Raw genomic sequence first — 17470 nt, forward strand, 5'->3', positions numbered from 1 at the left:
TGTAACACTATCCGACTCATGATGGACTTTTTAAATTAATTTTTTAAGGATCAAAATCGATAAGAGATGTCGTCACACAGTCCGACTTTCAATCTTCAGACCAACCTGGCTCAGACTAAAGGGACATGAGGACTTGAGGATCTTTATCAGACTCAGACTCAGACTCCACTTTATACAACTTTTTCACACCTGAACTGACTCTGATGTGTAAAGTCAGTGACGTTCCAGCCAATGTTGAGATTGCTTTGTAAAACTCATGTTTTCCTTTGCAAATCTCGAAGAAATGTTAAAAAAAATCAAATGAAAATACAGTTTATTACTTTAAACCAAAGCACCGCGTGAAAATAAAAGATATCAGTCACTTAGGACCCCCAGTCCTTTAAGTAGTCTCAGCGCTGTAGTAACATGCACAGCTAGATCTCTGCATGGTTTTTCCCCTGCACATTAGGGGATAAGGCAATGTGTGAGAGCAGTAGAGGAGTGGGGCCATTTGGGCTTCTGTCCTCCCTGTAGTGGGATAACATTTCACCAGTTTAGAGTAGTTCACCCAGAGTCCATCAACACATGTGGAAGTGACCCTCAGACGCCTCTCACAGGCCGGGTGACTGAGCAGTGTCTGCGTATGACTGCGTGTGTGTGTGTGTGTGTGTGTGTCAGAGGAAGTGCACACACCAGCTGATGCAGTGTGTGCTATGTTAACCCGTCCAAGGGCAGCATAGCAATAACAAACACAAGATCACAGCAGTGAGGTCACCTTTGACCTCGCAGCCTCCACACAGCCAGGCAGATCATTATCACTCTGACAGCGACACACACACACACACACACACACACACACACACACACACACACACACACACACACACACACACACACACACACACACACACACACACACACACACACACACACACAGGCCAACATGGGTGTCCCTCAATGCATGTTTTTAATCATTGACTCTCTTTAGAGAAATCAAAGGGAGTTACTTTGGGGGACAAAAGCTTCCTCATTGGTGTCTGACAGTAAATGATTGACATTTACTTTGAACGCATGGACTCCGCCCACCCACAGGGGGGCCTGCAAAGTGAAACCGTACACCATCCCGCACCCTTGTTTACCCACAAGGCCGCTTGCTCGTCTGTGTCGTGGCGGTCGAAGAGCTGGAGATGAGATGTTTGGGAAATTTGTGACGCCGATGGCGACCGTGGACGACACGTTTCCGGAAACCTTTGGGGACCAGCATGCTTCACGGTGAGGTTAGTGCAGACAAGTGTGTGCATGTCTTAAGGCACACGTCTGTCTTGTCCTGGCTCTCAGACTCAACGCTGTGGGCTATAAGCTCTTAGATTTTATTTTTTCTTTCTTACGCCGGTGACAGCATCACCTGCGACCTCCCTTTGTGAAAACACACACTCTCCTTCTGCGCCCTCCTCCCTCTCCTATTTTCACTTTCTCCTCTCTGGTATCTGCATTTTTTTCTCCCCTTGTCCTCCTCCTACTTTCTCCACTGGAGCAGACACTTCTAAACCCTATCAGTTTCCATTTCCTCCAAACATCAGCCTGCTCTTGACATGAGGTCTAAGAGGCCGGCCGCCTGGTTATTAGTACAGACAGCTTGACATGGGGAGAGTTTGCCAGGGTGATTGTGTCAGCCTCAGAGGAAGGTGAGCGGTAGAAGTGGAACGGAGTTGATTTTGGACGGACTTTATGGTGTGTCAGTGCAGCCTAAGTGATCTTAGAGCCAGAGAGCATTTTATTTTACTGGCACGCTGTGTGTGCGCTGCTCTGAGGACCGTCCTGCCTGTTAGCCTGCTTAATTTAGATGCTGTATTTTAAGAGGAGAAACGAGGATCCATCAAGGGAAAATTTCATGCTGTAAACAGTTGACTGGCAGAGAAATGGTTCCATTTTATTTCACCCAGGCTGAATATTAAGGGCCAAGTTGCAAGATGAATTAGACTCACCTTTTTGATGAGCTGACCCCATTTGTCTGGGGCACTTTGAGAAACTCAGATTTCCACATTTCTTAACAGATTTAAAACAGCGTAGGTAGTTGGTGGTGAACGCCTGGACAGCTCAGCTCAGTGTCTGGCACGGAGTCCGTTTGGAAGACAATCCCTCTGGCAGGTCAAGTAAACCCTGGCCCCCAAACACTGAGCACACTTTCCAAACCTCATTACACAGACCTCCGCTGTTTTGTTGCTCCCCAATCACACTCTCCCAGCCTCCCCCCTTTCCCTCCCTCGTTCTCCAATTCTTTTCAAATGAGAATTGAATTTCTTTCTCTTGTTTTTTTTCAAAGTGTTTATGTTATCATTTGTAAATCTTACCAGAAGTGGACCATGAGCACAAGAGGGGAACTCATACACAGTTTAATGAAGTATTTACAGATAATTCCAACTGTCAAATACTTGTGCCCGATGACATAGTGCAGAGTGCTGACGCTCACAACTGCCTTTCTCTCTCCAACTCGCTCCCTCCTCGTTAAGCAGGCGGATTTGATTTCAGGTAAGAACTTATTGGGAGGAAGAGAAGGCTGCGGGGGCTGCCAGCGAGGGCCACGGCTTTAACCAAGAGGAAAAACAATCCTGTGTGTTGGATATCAGAGCTCAGACGCTGAGAAGAGGAGATAGGCCTGAGGAAGTTATAGCTGCTCTGTGACAGACGCAACACGCTCACAAAATGAAACAAAAGTTTGTTTCAGACTTTCAGGGTCAGCCCGTCGTCCACGAGTCTATTAGATGCATTTCACTTCAATTCCTGCACATGTGTGTGTGTGAAAAGTAACTGGTGATGTGTCAGAAATCAGCTTTGGATCAGATTTTTTTCCCTTTTCCGTTCTGTTGATCAGTTTCTATTTAATAATAACAGTGGAAAAAAGGATGAAACCTGAAAAGAGGCACCAGGTTCTAATGATGCACTGCTGATTAAGTGTTTATGTCAAAATTTTATGCTTTTTAAATCAAAACAACTTTGGCCATTTTTATCAGCTCCATTTGGTAATAATGGAATTATAAATGTTTAATAATTATTGGCCTTTGGTTCAGATCCATAAGGTCCAATCAGTCAGGGGTGACTCACAATCTGGCAACCAAAACGTTTTATTAATAATGGCTAATAAATCATCTTTAGTCAATAATTTATTAACCATTTATAATCACCCTTTATAATATATAAATTGTGCCTTATTATAAAATGGTGCTGATAAAAATCAAATGTTTCAGGTCAACATTCAACATCTGAAAACACACAAAACCGTTTTTGTTTGATAGATTCTACAAAGATTTAAATATATATTGATGTTTTTCAAATATAAGCCTCCCGGGATATAGAGCTAATTATGGCTTACTGATTACTGTTTTATTATTATTATTATTATTATTATTATTATTATTATTATTATTATTTCGTTGTGGATCTTTGAAGAGGTAGAGGTAGAGAACACTTCAGAGCTGGGTTTAGTTTAGTGTCCAGTCTCTGGTTTGTCGGGACTCGCGGAGGAAACAGAGCGACCCGGTGAAAAATGGCGTGAAGGAGCAATAATGGACTCATGAGTCGTGACCTCTGTATGGAAGCAATTTGGAAAAAGGGTTGAAAGTGCGGTAAAAGACAAATTAATCCTTGACGGAAACGGGATACATCCTTTAAAAACAAGCCATTTGGGCCGCTCTGGCCCATCAGAGGAATATTAGAGCTGCACAAACGCAGAATAAAAAGCGATGTGATCAAAGTTTCAGTGCTGAAGAAAAATCAAATGGTCCAATAAATCCATGTATCATCGGATTTTTTTAAATGCAGAAATAAGTGAGTTCACAGCCTTAAAGCTTTACATCTTAATTCTCCTTGATTCGCTCCAATCAGAAAAACCACAAACAAAAATGTGAAATAGGTGTTCTGCGAAATATGCATTTATTTTTGCTCTGGGTTTTTGTTTAATAGTCTGTTTTGTGTCACGCGTCTGTTGTTCGTTATCCGTTAGTTACTTTCATTTTCAATTAGAGGTGATTTTAACCATGGCCGTTTAATTCAGCAGAAAACTGGAAAGAGCAGGAATTAAAAAACGTTTGCCTCAGTCACAACTGAACGCTGTGATAATAATAATAATAATAATAATAATAATAATAATAATAATGATAATAATAATAATAATAATAATAATAATAATAATAATAATAATAATAATAATAATAATAATAATAATAATAATAATATGGGTAAAATAAACACATTTGCCTTTTCAAAATTTCAATGTATTATTATGATTATTGATTTTGTTATTACTCTTCTCATCTCATACCAGTAGTAGTATTAGCGGTGGAAACAGTAGCATTAGTAGTGAATATGTAATTTACTAATTGGGTCAGATTTTATTGTTTTGTGTTATTTATTTATTTATTATCTAGTTCTATGTCAAATCACTTGACACTCGTGTGACTGAGGAAATGTTTTAGGTTTATTGTTCGTCTAAATTTCCGACCTCAGGTCAGATTTTCTGTGCTTCCTCTCTCCAGTTCAACTATTTACTTCACCCTCTGGCCTTACATTATTATTCTATATCTATTTTCACTCTGTCTCATCGTGGGAGAAACCCCCTCAGCTGAGGCTCAGCACACAGCTCATCTACAACCAGCAGGAAACTCCACACCAATAAATGATGTTTCCTATAAATGAGAAGGTTTTTTTCCCTCAGAGAAAAAAAACGAGGCTCAGTGAAACTCTTTCCTTCTTTCTTTGCATCTTATTTGTAAAATAACGAAGATGAAGAAGCGTGAAAAACAGCTGGATTTACAGAGAGATGTCTGTCGATAACATCTGTCAGCACATCGATCATTTCAACATGTTTTACATCATAATATCGCGAAAATAGTGTTTTTTTCTTTAGGTAGGTTGCAACTAAAAGTTTATTATAAATAAAAACGGATCCAAAAATATTATTCATCTTAATCTTAATCATATATTGTCTTTCTTATGTTTGAGTTAATGTATCATACCGTGACGTTTGGGAGGTTTCCAGGTGACCTGCGTCACGTGAGGGACTCTCAGGACAGCCTGGCTTCTGATTGGCTCTGCAGCAGATGAGGGTAAATAATTTAAAGAAAATCATTTGCATCCAGTCACTGATGAGGAACAAGATCCCATCAGAGGAGCGGACAGAATCTGTCACTGCTGAAACGAGGGCGATGAGACAGATTCCTTTCATTCACACTAACACTGGTTTTAGTGGAGTCTTTGGTGTCGTGGCCTCGTTTTTCCCTCTTTTTTTCCTGTTGTTTTGATTTTATTTTTTTTTTTCTGTCTTTTCCTCTTCACCACACAGCCGCGCTGTTTGCACAAGTGATGCTTCTGGTTTTCTCAGCGCCACATTCACACAGGGTGACAACAGGCGTCTGAAAACTGACAGAGAATAAAACACGGACACAATCCGTGGAGGTGAAGGATGAACTCGTGTCAGCGTTTATCACAAGAGCAACAAGCATCGATCTGAGAGGCCCAGCTCGGAAAAGCACAGTCGTTTCTTTCCTCTGAGATTCGGATATAACGTCAATTCGTGAATTTAAAAAAAGTGAATAAATTGAGTTGATATAACTGATTATTGAGCATCATTTCACCTGTATGCTCCATAATGTAAATTCAAGCCTAAAACAAACTATGGTTATTTATTAATGTTTGGTTTTGGCCTGATCCAAGCCAGACGCATTCTCCTCTAAATTATTCTGCTGACTTGTTGAATTTTAAATGAGTTTTGTGCCGGAGGTCTGCTCTGCTCAAACTCACAGGATCACGTTCTATAAATCGCTCTGCTCCTCGGATGTGAGATAAATAAAAGCATGTTGTTCTTTTCTTTCTTACTTTTTCTCTTTTTTTTTTTTTTTATTGGAAGGGGGGTGGGATAGTAGGTAGGTGGTGCTCAGAGGAGGTGATCGGCCACAGCACGATCCCCCAGACACACACACGTACACGCGCACACACACACACACACACACACACACACACACACACACACACACACACACACACACACACACACACACACACTATAATTCCCCCACATTCCTCTCCAATCACTATCATGTTGTTTTACAGACTTTGCAGATGCAGATCAATTATTCACCCTCGTCCTCTGAATTTGTTTTCCATCGGGGTTATTTCAGGGATCAATATTTCATTCCACTTCACGGCATTGTGGAGGTTTTCACGCTTGTTTGGGCTCGTTCCTAGATTCCCAGTTCCCCAAGAAATGGAAAATAGAGGGAGTGAGTTGTGTAAGTGATGCAGAGGAGGAGATCTGCAGGCAAACGGTTCCCTGCCGGGGCTTCAATAATTCACCAAGTCCGCTGCAGCCGAGTGTCTTTGCATGATGAGGTGAAATGCACATGATGCAGTTCGTTAACAGAACATGTCTCTGAATAAAAACAGATCCGTGATGCACACAACGCGCTCTGTCCCCGCTTGTTCGTTTTGTCTCCAGGATCCAGAAAAAAAGACTCTGAATTTAACTCGACAAAATAAAGCTCCATTATATCTTTTCTGCTGATCTGAGAGAAATATTTTAAATATTTAAATATGAGGAGAAGAGGACCACTCTGACTTTGACTTAAATTCTTTTTTTTCTGTGACATTTTAGTTGTTGTCCTGGCTGCTCCTGTGCAGCCAGGACATTCCGTCATTACAACTGCAGTGATTAAATATTTAATCCAAAATAACATTTTCCTTGAATTTAGTGGATTTAGCAGAAATCACTTAAAAAATAACCACACGTGTGATTCTCCTCTGATCTGCGCGCGCGCGCGCACACACACACACACACACACAATTTAAAGGACGTTACAAAGCAGCTACAAAACCAAATATTTATGGGAATTCAAACGTTCTCAAGAGTCCAGTTAATTTAAAGATAATTGTCTAATATAAATGAAAATAACCTAAAGATTAAAGGGGGCTCTGCTCCTGGACCAACCGGGAAAGTTTGGAGCTTTATCTCTTCATCCAAAAAGCGCAGACACTTTGGGTTTAACAGCCTCCGCGGTGAGAAATAAAGCTTTAAATGGATTTTAACGCTCTTATTTTCAACCTCTAATGAGTCCTTTACGACGAAATTAAAATAAAGTACAGGAATTCAGCAGAGACTTGTAAATGTCACTAAGATAGAATCTCAACCTGTTAATTTTACCGCACATTCAGCACTTTTAGAAATTCTTTAATAAGCTCTTCATTCGCTCTCTCACGCACACGGACACACACTTTGCTGCATCACCGTCCTGAGGCCTCCAAAGCAGAAATCACTCTCTGTTGCCAACAGTCTCACCAGCGCGTATCGACATCATCATCATCATCATCATCATCATCACCGCCATTGTCATATTTAATAGTCTAATATTGACGAATGAGCGTGGAGCGGAGGCCTGGCTCTCCGCCACCGCCTGTTCCACCTTCATTCTTACTTCGCATCTCTGGGAGCAGCAGAGCTGCAGAGCCGCGGAGCTGCCAGGTGTCACGCTGATAACCAGGCTTCATTAAACAGGTGAGTAAAAGATGTGGTGTTTTATGGAGACTGCTTTTACGGTTTTGGTGCAGTGTTGGTAACGACCACGAGACTAATGCCTCAAAAGTGACTGTAGCTGTGAGGCTGAGCCAGGCTTCATAAATCCTGACAACCGTGAGCTGGAGCGTTTCTCTCTCCAGAGCAGGTCGGGTTCCAATTAAGAGCGAACCTCTTTCTGCTGTAGTCTCTGTGAAGGTTTGGTGATTCTCACGTCGTTTTGTTTTGCATTAATTCTCACGGAACAAAAAAAACCTGCCATTGATCAAGAAGACAAAACTCCAGCACGCAGGCCTGTGCAGCTCGAGTCGCAGCAGTCTCTTTCCTGGAAAGCTGAACGCGCACGGCAGGCGACGCACACACGGCTCCTTTAGCTCCGGATCCAGAGGCCAGGAGCGAGCAGCAGGCTGATCCGTGCGTCCCCGCCGCGGGAACTCTCACACCAACACAACGCTCCGTGAAAACACCGCAGCCAACATGCTCACTTTACGCACAGTAACTGTGCTGCAGATGTCGCAAACCTGTGGCTTCATTCGCGTCGCTCAGCTCGGTTGCGCATGATCTCGTTAAAATGTGGACACAGGACGCACTCGTTGCAGTTTACCGTAAGGCCAAAGCTGCACCGGTGCAAACCTGAGCCCCGGTAATTCTGCTAAGAATGGACAGAAATTAGAAACAGGGTTTCCAGACAGTAACTACGCACTGCAAAATAATTTTAGCACTTTACAATATTTAGTCCTGAGTTAATCAGAGGTCAGTCAATAAATGAGCAGTTTCGTTCACTGAACTCCGGAGAAATTAATCTAAATTTAACAGCTGAAATGAGCTGGTTTCCACCTTCACCTTAAACTTGAGTTTAACATCACCCGAGGAGTCTCTGCTCAGTCCACAGGTCAGATAAAAACCACAGACACCAAACAGAAAACTTCTTCTTCACCGCTGAAGAGAAACATTAATTAGATTCTTGTCCTGACTCGAACTAAGTTTCATAAAACTCATATTTTCAGTATAATTGAAAAAAAAAAATCCATGTCAGTGTTATTTGACCCTCGATGGCTTCCTTATCTAATGGACACCACGCAGTGACATCTGTCTATCAAGTCACAGGTTTATCATTAACAGGGATCCCAGTGTTGGTCCAGGCCGTCTAATAACGACTGAGGGGGAGAAACGGGGGGGGTTCATCAAAGACTTATTATTATTATTATTATTATTATTATTATTATTATTATTATTAGGCTACTTATTAACATGTATCAGTGCATGGACTTCAGCTGGAGCGGATTATCAGTGGGATGATACCGACGTGTGTGACAGTATCGGGGGGAAGCTGCCGCGCTGATAGCAGCAGATAAGTTATATAAGGGAAAAGTAACAAGGCAGCTGTGTCTTCCCTCTGTCTGATGCCAAAGTCTCTCCGATAGTTAGCTTCACCTTATGACCCCGACAAGAAGAAGGAGATTCCAGTGAGATATGATTTAGAAAATTATTAAGCAACTGTTTATGTTGCAGGGAAACAGCTTGAGACGTTTGAGACGGTTTGGTCTCACGGGTCGTGAACCCCTGTGCGCAGGGTCAGCGGAGCCTTTCTGCGCATAAAAACTTTTGTTGGACACTTCTATTCTACCTCATTCTATTTGTCCTCATGAGCGAGATCCGTCCCACAAAACGCTTTCGTGGGTCAGATTAGTTTTCTGACGCCCCTTCTGCTCCCTCCCTTCCCTCTCCCTTTGTCTCTCCTCCCTTCTCTCCTCCCTCTATCAGTCAGTGCGCCCGCTGGCACAGGGAAGATTGAAAGTGACACACTCTGATTAGAAACCGGTCCTCTGCGCCGTTTAAATCCCGCTTTTACTGTGACTCAGACGCCGGTGTTTACTTTTCGGTCGGGTTCGCGTTTTGTTTGCGCCTCCCGGGCTGTCTGCTGGAGCGGCTTTCACGGCGGCGGTGACGCGTTGTTTTTGCGCTTTTCTCTCTCTGTCTCTTCCGAGGATGAAGCAGAGAGTTCAGAGGAGGGAAGACTTCATGTCCCGAAGACGCGCTCTGAGCTAAAAGGCGGACAAAGGCGTGAAGGGAGGACGACAGAAAGAGTCCAGTTTGTTCAAATATCAAGTTTGTGTGTGCGCGTTTGACCAGAGGGGGTCCACGGGTCCAGGACAGACCACTGTGTTGTCAGAGTCTCTCTGTCTCTGTCTACTTCCCCACAGACGCGCATCCTCCGTCCACCTCCAGCGTCCGTGTCCATCTCGCCACATTCACTCCGCCGCTTTACGCGCTATCGTCGCCCCCCCGCCCATACACATACACACTTACACACACACACACACACACACACACACACTCACACTCACACACACACATACACCGCCATCACGAACTGAAACTTTTTTCTTTGCGGATCTCTGGTCCCACTCCGAGTCCAGATTCAGCACAGGACCAGCGCGAACCTCCGTGTGTCCGGGAGCCGAACCAAAGCCCAGCCCTGGATTCAATACTCCTGATCAATGGACAGAGCCTCCTCAGCGGCCAGCAGCGCTACAGACACGCCGTAAACAGTGAGTAGCTATACACACACACACACACACACACACACACACACACACACACACACACACACGTACACACACACGCACACACACTCAGGCTGCACGCTCACATGCCCGCACAAAGTGATTTAAACTCACTGTAAATCAATACGAAGAACATACAAATTATATATGATAAAATAAAAATAACAAAAATAAAAAACTGATCAAAGTATTAGACACTGATCGATTATCCAACTGACAGGAAACTTTTACTTTGGACCTAAATGGCTGTCCCTTTACTGTCACTTTAATTTGTTAAATTAACTATACACTGTTATTATTGTTGTTATTTTTATCATTACTGTTATTATTGTTATTATTGATATTGTTGTATTATTGCAGAGTAGGAGTCTGATAAAAAATATCCGAGACCAGCAATATACTTATTACTGTTATTAGAATTAAAGTTAGCAGAAATAAATTATGTTTCTGTAATAAAAGACGTTATACAGCGGGTTTTTAATAACACCAATATTTACCTTTAATGTTCCCATGTATGATGAACTGCAGTGTCTTGGCACTGTGGCGCGTCATGAAGTAAAATGTACTTCCTTTAGTATTAATATTAGCAGCATTAATATTTTTTTTCCTAATTATTATTTGCATTTGTAGAATTTTAAATATTGCACTGGGATAAGTCAATAAAATCACACGCCACTAAAGAACTCGTCTCTAAATAGAGTGTTAAATATTATTTAGTTTGATTTATCATTAGTTTTGAACCTTTTTAAAGATGTTAGAAAAAAAACTACAGAATAATTTACACCAAAACTTTCACAAATATATACATGTGTGTGTATGTGTGTGTGTGTGTGTGTGTGTGTAGATTAAAAATCCTGTTTTCAGAAACAAGAAATCGTTTTAAAATGCGTCACAATATGACTTCAGTAATTCTACCCACTCTGTGACTTTTTAACGTTAAAGAAATAATAATTAATGACCAATTACTGTGTGAGGTGTCACTGATGTTACTGATTAACACGCACAGTTGAAATAACAGTCAGTTTTACACCGCTTCAAACCGCAAATTCACCAGCAAACGGGACAAATGCTGAATAAAACACGCGGAGGGAGCAGAGAGGTGCGGAACACGGTCCAAGTGTTTTCGGCTGCTACAAGGGCCTTTTCACCTCTGCAGCACGGGGGACAGGCAGCACAGGGGACAGAGGGGACTCAAGGTGGATGGACGCGGTGCAGAGGTGACAAAGCTCAGGTCTGATCAGGGACTGTGAAGAGGCTCGGGACTAAAGAGGCCTCCGGTCTGCTCCGTGTCATCAGAGGAAACTGAAGCCAAATGGCTGCAAATGGGAAACAGTCCCTCTGCAGACCGTCACGTCAAAGGCACTAAAACACAACAGCCTTTTCTTTTTCTGGCCAAGAAATCAAACATTTATCATCGAGATAAAATGTTCAAATTAAATGTGGATTTTCAGAAAAAATAACAACAACAGTAATAATAATAATAATAATAATAATAATAATAATAATAATAATAATAATAATAATAATAATAATAATAATAGTTTTAGATCCTCACATGCAGGTAGGAGGACAGGCTGCTCTAACAGGCTCCTCATCTCACTGACAGCTGCTGCTTTAAGCCTCTGACCTTTAAAAATCACCACGCTCACTCAGCTTCTTCATCTTCCTGATATTTACACCTGATCTTTTTTTTTTTCATTAAGTCAAACACGTGTCAAAAAGTCAACTTCCGTTCACAGAAATGCCATTTCCTTCTTTCTTTCTTTCTTTCTTTGAATGGATTTCTCACCTGTGCAGGTGAAGTGTGGCTCCGGCTTCAGTTTAACACTTAGAACAGAAAAAATATAGTTTTTTAATTTTTTTTTTTACACAAATCGGGAACTGTAACAGCCTTGATAAAATTAAAACAGTCCTAATAATTAAGTTTAAAAATAATAACAGTACTGCGAGGCGTTATTATCAGTCAACACAACTGTTTTCTCAGCGCCAACACATCAAATCAAATATATATATTTATATAAAAAATAATCATCATAAAAACTCGGATTTTTTTTTTGAGCAAACCGCGAGGAAAACGGATCGGTGCTGGTCTCAGCTGGGGTGATGGGCTCCTGGCCCGCTTGTCTGTTTAAAGTTTGCTCACATGTTTAAAAAAAGTTGACGGGCCGCGCAAAGCCTGTCGGGATGTGAAAGGGGGTGGGAGGGTGGGTGGTGGTTGTGTAAAGTTTCAGAAATAGTGGGAAACTCATATTTTCTTTGACTTTCACTGAAATGTTGAGGATTTTTTTTTCACTCTGCCGCAAAATGTGGAGAAGAGAAGGTTTGAGGAACCGACGGTGATGCACAGATTATTCATGGTCAATCTTCAGCTTGAAGGTTATTTTATTTTATTATTCCTCCTCTCTCCTGTTGAATGAGACTTTTTGAGGGTCGGTGTCTCTCTGTAGTCTGAGGATCAGGAGTTAAACCAGTCTTAGTTAATTCAGAGCCAGAGATTAAATAATTCTTCCATCGAACCATAAATCCTCCATTTCAGTATTTCAGTAACTCTCCTCCTCCACTCTCACTGCCTCTCTGTGTGAACCCAGCTATCTCTTCATACGTAATAAAGGGTGTGTCTGTGCTATTAAACCACAGATTAGATAGCAGTGTGTGGGCAGAGAGAGGAGCTTCTCTAATGATGCTCCTCTCTGTGGGCGTCACTGCTGCTCTCCACACTCACATCACTCTCATGTCCCTCGTTCAGCCACATTCATACGGTTGTTCCCACTCTGGTCGGCTGTGGTGCATGGGTTTGGAATCAGAGAGTGTGTGTGTGTGTGTGTGGATGTTACAGCAAAGTTTCACCCTGTCACCAGGGTGTGCAGGGGTGGACAAAATAACAGAAACACCTCATGTTGTAATGCAGCTGAATCAGCACCTTCCTACAGTTACGAGAGTCACGAATGTTGCGTCACGGTTCTGTGCTACATGTTATGGCTCTATTTTTTCGTCCACCCCCGGGACTGTGTGTGCATGTGTGTGTGTTTGCTCCTCATACTCGTATTTGTCCCCGCTGTGTGTGCGACTGTATTCTGAATCAGTGTGTGGTCCCTGGAAGTGTTAAAGCACAGAGTCTGTTTAGCGTGCTGGCTGTGGTTTGTGTGGCTTAGTGTCTGTCTGTGTGCGACTCTGTGTGTATGGGTGAGTGTGTTTAAGCACGCGTTTGCATCCCCGAGCTGGAAGGGCGAGGCTATAAATGCTCTTCATCTCGTATTATCAAATGAGATGTTTACGAGAGAGCCAAACATGTTTGCCAGAAGGCCTCTGTCTCGCCCCCTCGCCCCGGTTATTTTCCTCACTCTGTGTGTGTGTTTGTGTGTGTTTGAGCCTATAGACCCTCTCCAGAGCTACAAAAAAAGTTGTGTGTGTGTGTGTGTGTGTGCTGTGAAGGCCTCTCTTCCAACTCACACCAACGCTCCCCACATCACAACAGTCCCTCAGAAACACATCTGATGGCCATAAACGGTAAATTCCACAGTAATGTAACCTTCCCTAACAGCAATCATTTCTCATAAACAGCCACATTTTAAAAAAAAGAAAACGTCTCGTGTTGTTTTCGGACTTCAGACTTTAAAAAAAACTAATTCTGTGAATCACACGGTTCATGCTTCCTCCTCGGTGTTACTTCTGCTGGTTTTGTTGCACATCAGTTGTGATGGGAGAGTCACATCCCAGCTTCAGTACCTCTGTTCCTCCCTGTGCTTACATGTACATGCACATGCTGTGAGTCTCTGACAGCAGGGCTTTTAATATCTCCCCCCTCCTCCTCCTGCCTTCTTTTATCTGTTCTGCAGAGCCAAGCATTAACCAATAGCTTGATAACCCTGCTATAAAAGTGGATCTCGAACGGGAAGAACAGCCGTATCTCTGGATATTTTCCTATAGGTGAAGCCTCTCCCATTCTCCCCTGCTATCAGTGCTAATAATGCCCTCATAGGTCACTCTCTCTCTCTCTCTCTCTCTCTCTCTTTCCCTCTCGCTCTGTGTCTCTGGTTTGCATGTTAAAGGCTCAACCCTTCATTAGCAGACTCGTATCGTAACGGTAAGAGAGATACCGGAGAGGCAGTTAGAGCAGGAGAGACTCAGAGGCGATGTAAGTTTTTCCTCTTTAAGCGTCAGACTCTCTTCAACTCTGCCGTGTTAGAGGTCAGTCGTATTTCTTCCTAACACTTTCAGATTCACCGGTTTCATACATGTAAAGACGGAACATGTTATGTTGGCTGTTTGGCCGTTCACGTTTCACGCTGATATTTCCCTCTGGTTTTAAATCGCAGAGTGTGTGTGAGTTTCAGAGCTGCAGTGTTTACTCCTCTCTGTTTATGAACGTATACAATGACATTACAGTGAAGCAGTGTGTGTGTGTGTGTACATTTTGTACGTCTCTCTCCATCAGTGGCCAAACATTAAAACAGCTGGATGCAACTTTACAAGTGTTTTCCCAAACTTTAGTCCAGATGAGACAAAAATGAAGGCGCGAGGGAGAGTGACTGAGATAAATAAATAAAGTAAGAAAAGTGAGAAAGGAATAAAATCAGCTTTCATGGTTCCACTTTACACTTCTTTACACCCGTCATTACACCACATGTCTTTCAGATGGACGGGACTGCCAATCAGTGTTTGTCAGCTGTCTGATTTGTAGAGTTTAGACTGGCTTTGAATTACATGTTAGCCTCTGTTTGTGTGTGTTTACGTCTTTGAGCTGGACATATTGTTTATAGGTGTGTTTGTTGTCGTGTCCTACTCTTCTATTTCTTTGGGTGTGTCTGCATTTTTGCTCTGCAATCTTGTCTTTGGCCCTCAGTATGTATTTGTTATGTCTAGAACATGTAATAATGTGGAATTTGATAGTGGCTTATCATCAAAACATGAGGTTGTCCCAGAATCAAACATTATGCGGGATAAACACAGCAGAAAGAATTTTAACCTTTTATATCCGACGCTCTCAGACCAGAAATATTCAGAGGTGAAATGCTGTTATTACATTTTTATGAAAAAACGCAGAAAATATCAGCTTATTTTCATCTGTGTTGATGATTTTATCAACAGGATTTTAAAATATGAGCAGGTTTTAAAGGAAGATCCTTAATAATCCGTCGTACAGTTTCTCTGAGACGTATGACAGTTGCCCAGAGAAGCAATAAATTGGGAAATGTGTCATGACTCTCTCCTTATCAAAAGACATTAGATTTGGTCCCCGTTTCCATAGCAGATCTGTAACAGCTCCTCTTATCACTTCTTTATTAACTGCTTTAACTATCACGCACCTTATCAAACAATGCAATGCACATGAATTTAGGATGTAGGCGATAACAATCTCAGTGTTTGAGGACCAGTATCTGCGTTGCTAAATCTCCAATGTTAGTGTCAGTGAGAGTCATTAACACGCGACGTAGCGTATGTGATCACACAGTTATCAAGTCGTGCCCACATCTGTTTAAAGACGGTCTTTACAACAAAAGGTTATTGCTCAACACGCCCGTAATAGTTACATAAAATAGATTAGCATTTATCAGCCTGTGACTGTGGATGTTTCTGTGATATTGTGATATCCAGACACGTAACTCCACGCTCCAGTCATTATTTACATGTCACTCTGCAGCATTTTAAGGTGTTTGCAATGAAAAAAGAGAAAGAAATGAAGGAAAAAAAGCAGTCGATCAATCAGTTAATCAATCAATTCCATAATCAGTTTATACCAGTCTATATCTTGGCTCTCTGACCTACAGGACACAACTGCATTTTTACACTCAGTGTATTATTATTCAAAAATCTATATTGCACAATGATTTACTGTTGAATCATCGGCTGCAGGTTGAATTTAAGTTTCTTGTTCCTAAAGCAGCTTAAACTGATTCAAATGGCATAAAGGAGCAACTACAGTGAAGGACTGTATGAAAATGATTAAATAAAAAATCTGCTGCACCCTCCCAGTGTTAGACACAGCACAGAATACTCCATCCCCAGGTCCTGCATTCACAGAAGTATGATCAGCTTCATTTTTAAAGCAGCAAAAGAAAAAGTACTCGTTCTTTTATTAACCATGGAACAGGTGAATTATTTCTGTCACTATATTTAAACTGGAGACTAAAATAAAACTTTTTTTTAAATTTAGGAAAACTCTCCCAAAAACCCAACTTCCTGCCTTCAGCACCTTCATCTGCTTCAACACTTCACTTAAGGTCCCACTTTGTAATTTAGCATTTAATAAATTGTTTATATCACATTATAATGGTGTAAGCAAAGACAAGAACATACGATCTGTTCTAAAATTACTGGCAAACACAAAGATCCAGATTACAGCTCAATACTGAGCAAGTCCTGTGTTTTAGATCAAGTGCAGGTAAAACAAAGAAAAGGAAACGTGTTTTTCTTCCAGAAGCCATTAAACTCATGAACAGCCAGAGAACAAGAAATGGTCTCTTCACGTTGTGCATAAAACTCATAAATGCATTTTTACTTTTGGCAGTTTTTGGCCTAATCTGAGCCTCGGTGCTGCTGGATGTTTGGTCACTGACATTAATCCTTGTGTATTTCAGCTCGTTCCAGCTTTGTCATATTTGTATTTTTAGGTTTTTATATGTGTAAATGAACTGACTCATGTCTGAAGCTTTTATATTAACTTCTCCTTTGAAAACTATTATATTTTGTATGTTGTTAAAGCTGTTGATACAGCAGCGTCCACAGGGGCAAAAAAAAGGGATTAGACTTAAAGTGAAGTGGAAACACACACACAAAAAAACGTACATGACCTGGTAATGATCTGATGTGGTAATAATATTTGCTGTTGTTGAGGTGGGATGTCTTATCTCTGGTATGGCACCAAGTGAGCGAGGGCTGCCAAAAAAAAAAAAAAAAAGAAATGCATAGCATGATAACGTTCTTTATCTTTGGAGTTAAATACCAAATGAAATGTAATTGAGGCAGGATATGTTGAGAGATTAGATGATGCTGGAAACTGTGAGTATCTGGCATAGTGTGGGCTTCCCAGGTTAGATGGTGAGATGTCGGCGAGGGCAGGTCTTGATAGGGATCGTGAGCAGCCGCGGACGTTACAGCAGGACAGGACTCGTTGGTGATAAAGACAGATTGTCTGGAGGATTATTTTTAAACAAGAGGTTAAAAATTTCTAAATGAAATAGTCGCATGTTTGGCTTCACTTCTCGGAGTCACACTTTAACGAGGCAGGTAGAGACACACTGATCATCGCACTGAGGAGCGGCACTGGCTGTAAATTGCAGCTGACAACAGCTAGTGAATTTCTTTCAATGTTCTATTATATTCAGTTGTTCTTCATTGTAACTACAACATTTTTAGTGGTTAG

The 17470-nt window shown here is 41.7% G+C and overlaps 1 protein-coding gene across 3 annotated transcripts in view; it reads left to right on the forward strand.

The window, feature by feature from the left end:
* The first annotated feature begins 9619 nt into the window (after positions 1–9619).
* satb2 (SATB homeobox 2) overlaps positions 9620–17470 on the forward strand; it is a 46645-nt gene continuing 38794 nt past the window's right edge. For 2 of the 3 annotated variants that reach the window (XM_041057021.1, XM_041057022.1), the window contains exon 1: positions 9961–10092. The gene's annotated coding sequence lies outside the window, so the exon portion shown is untranslated. Of the gene's footprint in view, positions 10093–17470 lie in introns of all 3 variants that reach the window. The other variant, XM_041057024.1, reaches the window with a different exon arrangement.

Source organism: Toxotes jaculatrix, chromosome 15 (genome assembly GCF_017976425.1).
Source record: "Toxotes jaculatrix isolate fToxJac2 chromosome 15, fToxJac2.pri, whole genome shotgun sequence".
In the NCBI taxonomy this organism is placed as follows: domain Eukaryota; kingdom Metazoa; phylum Chordata; class Actinopteri; family Toxotidae; genus Toxotes; species Toxotes jaculatrix.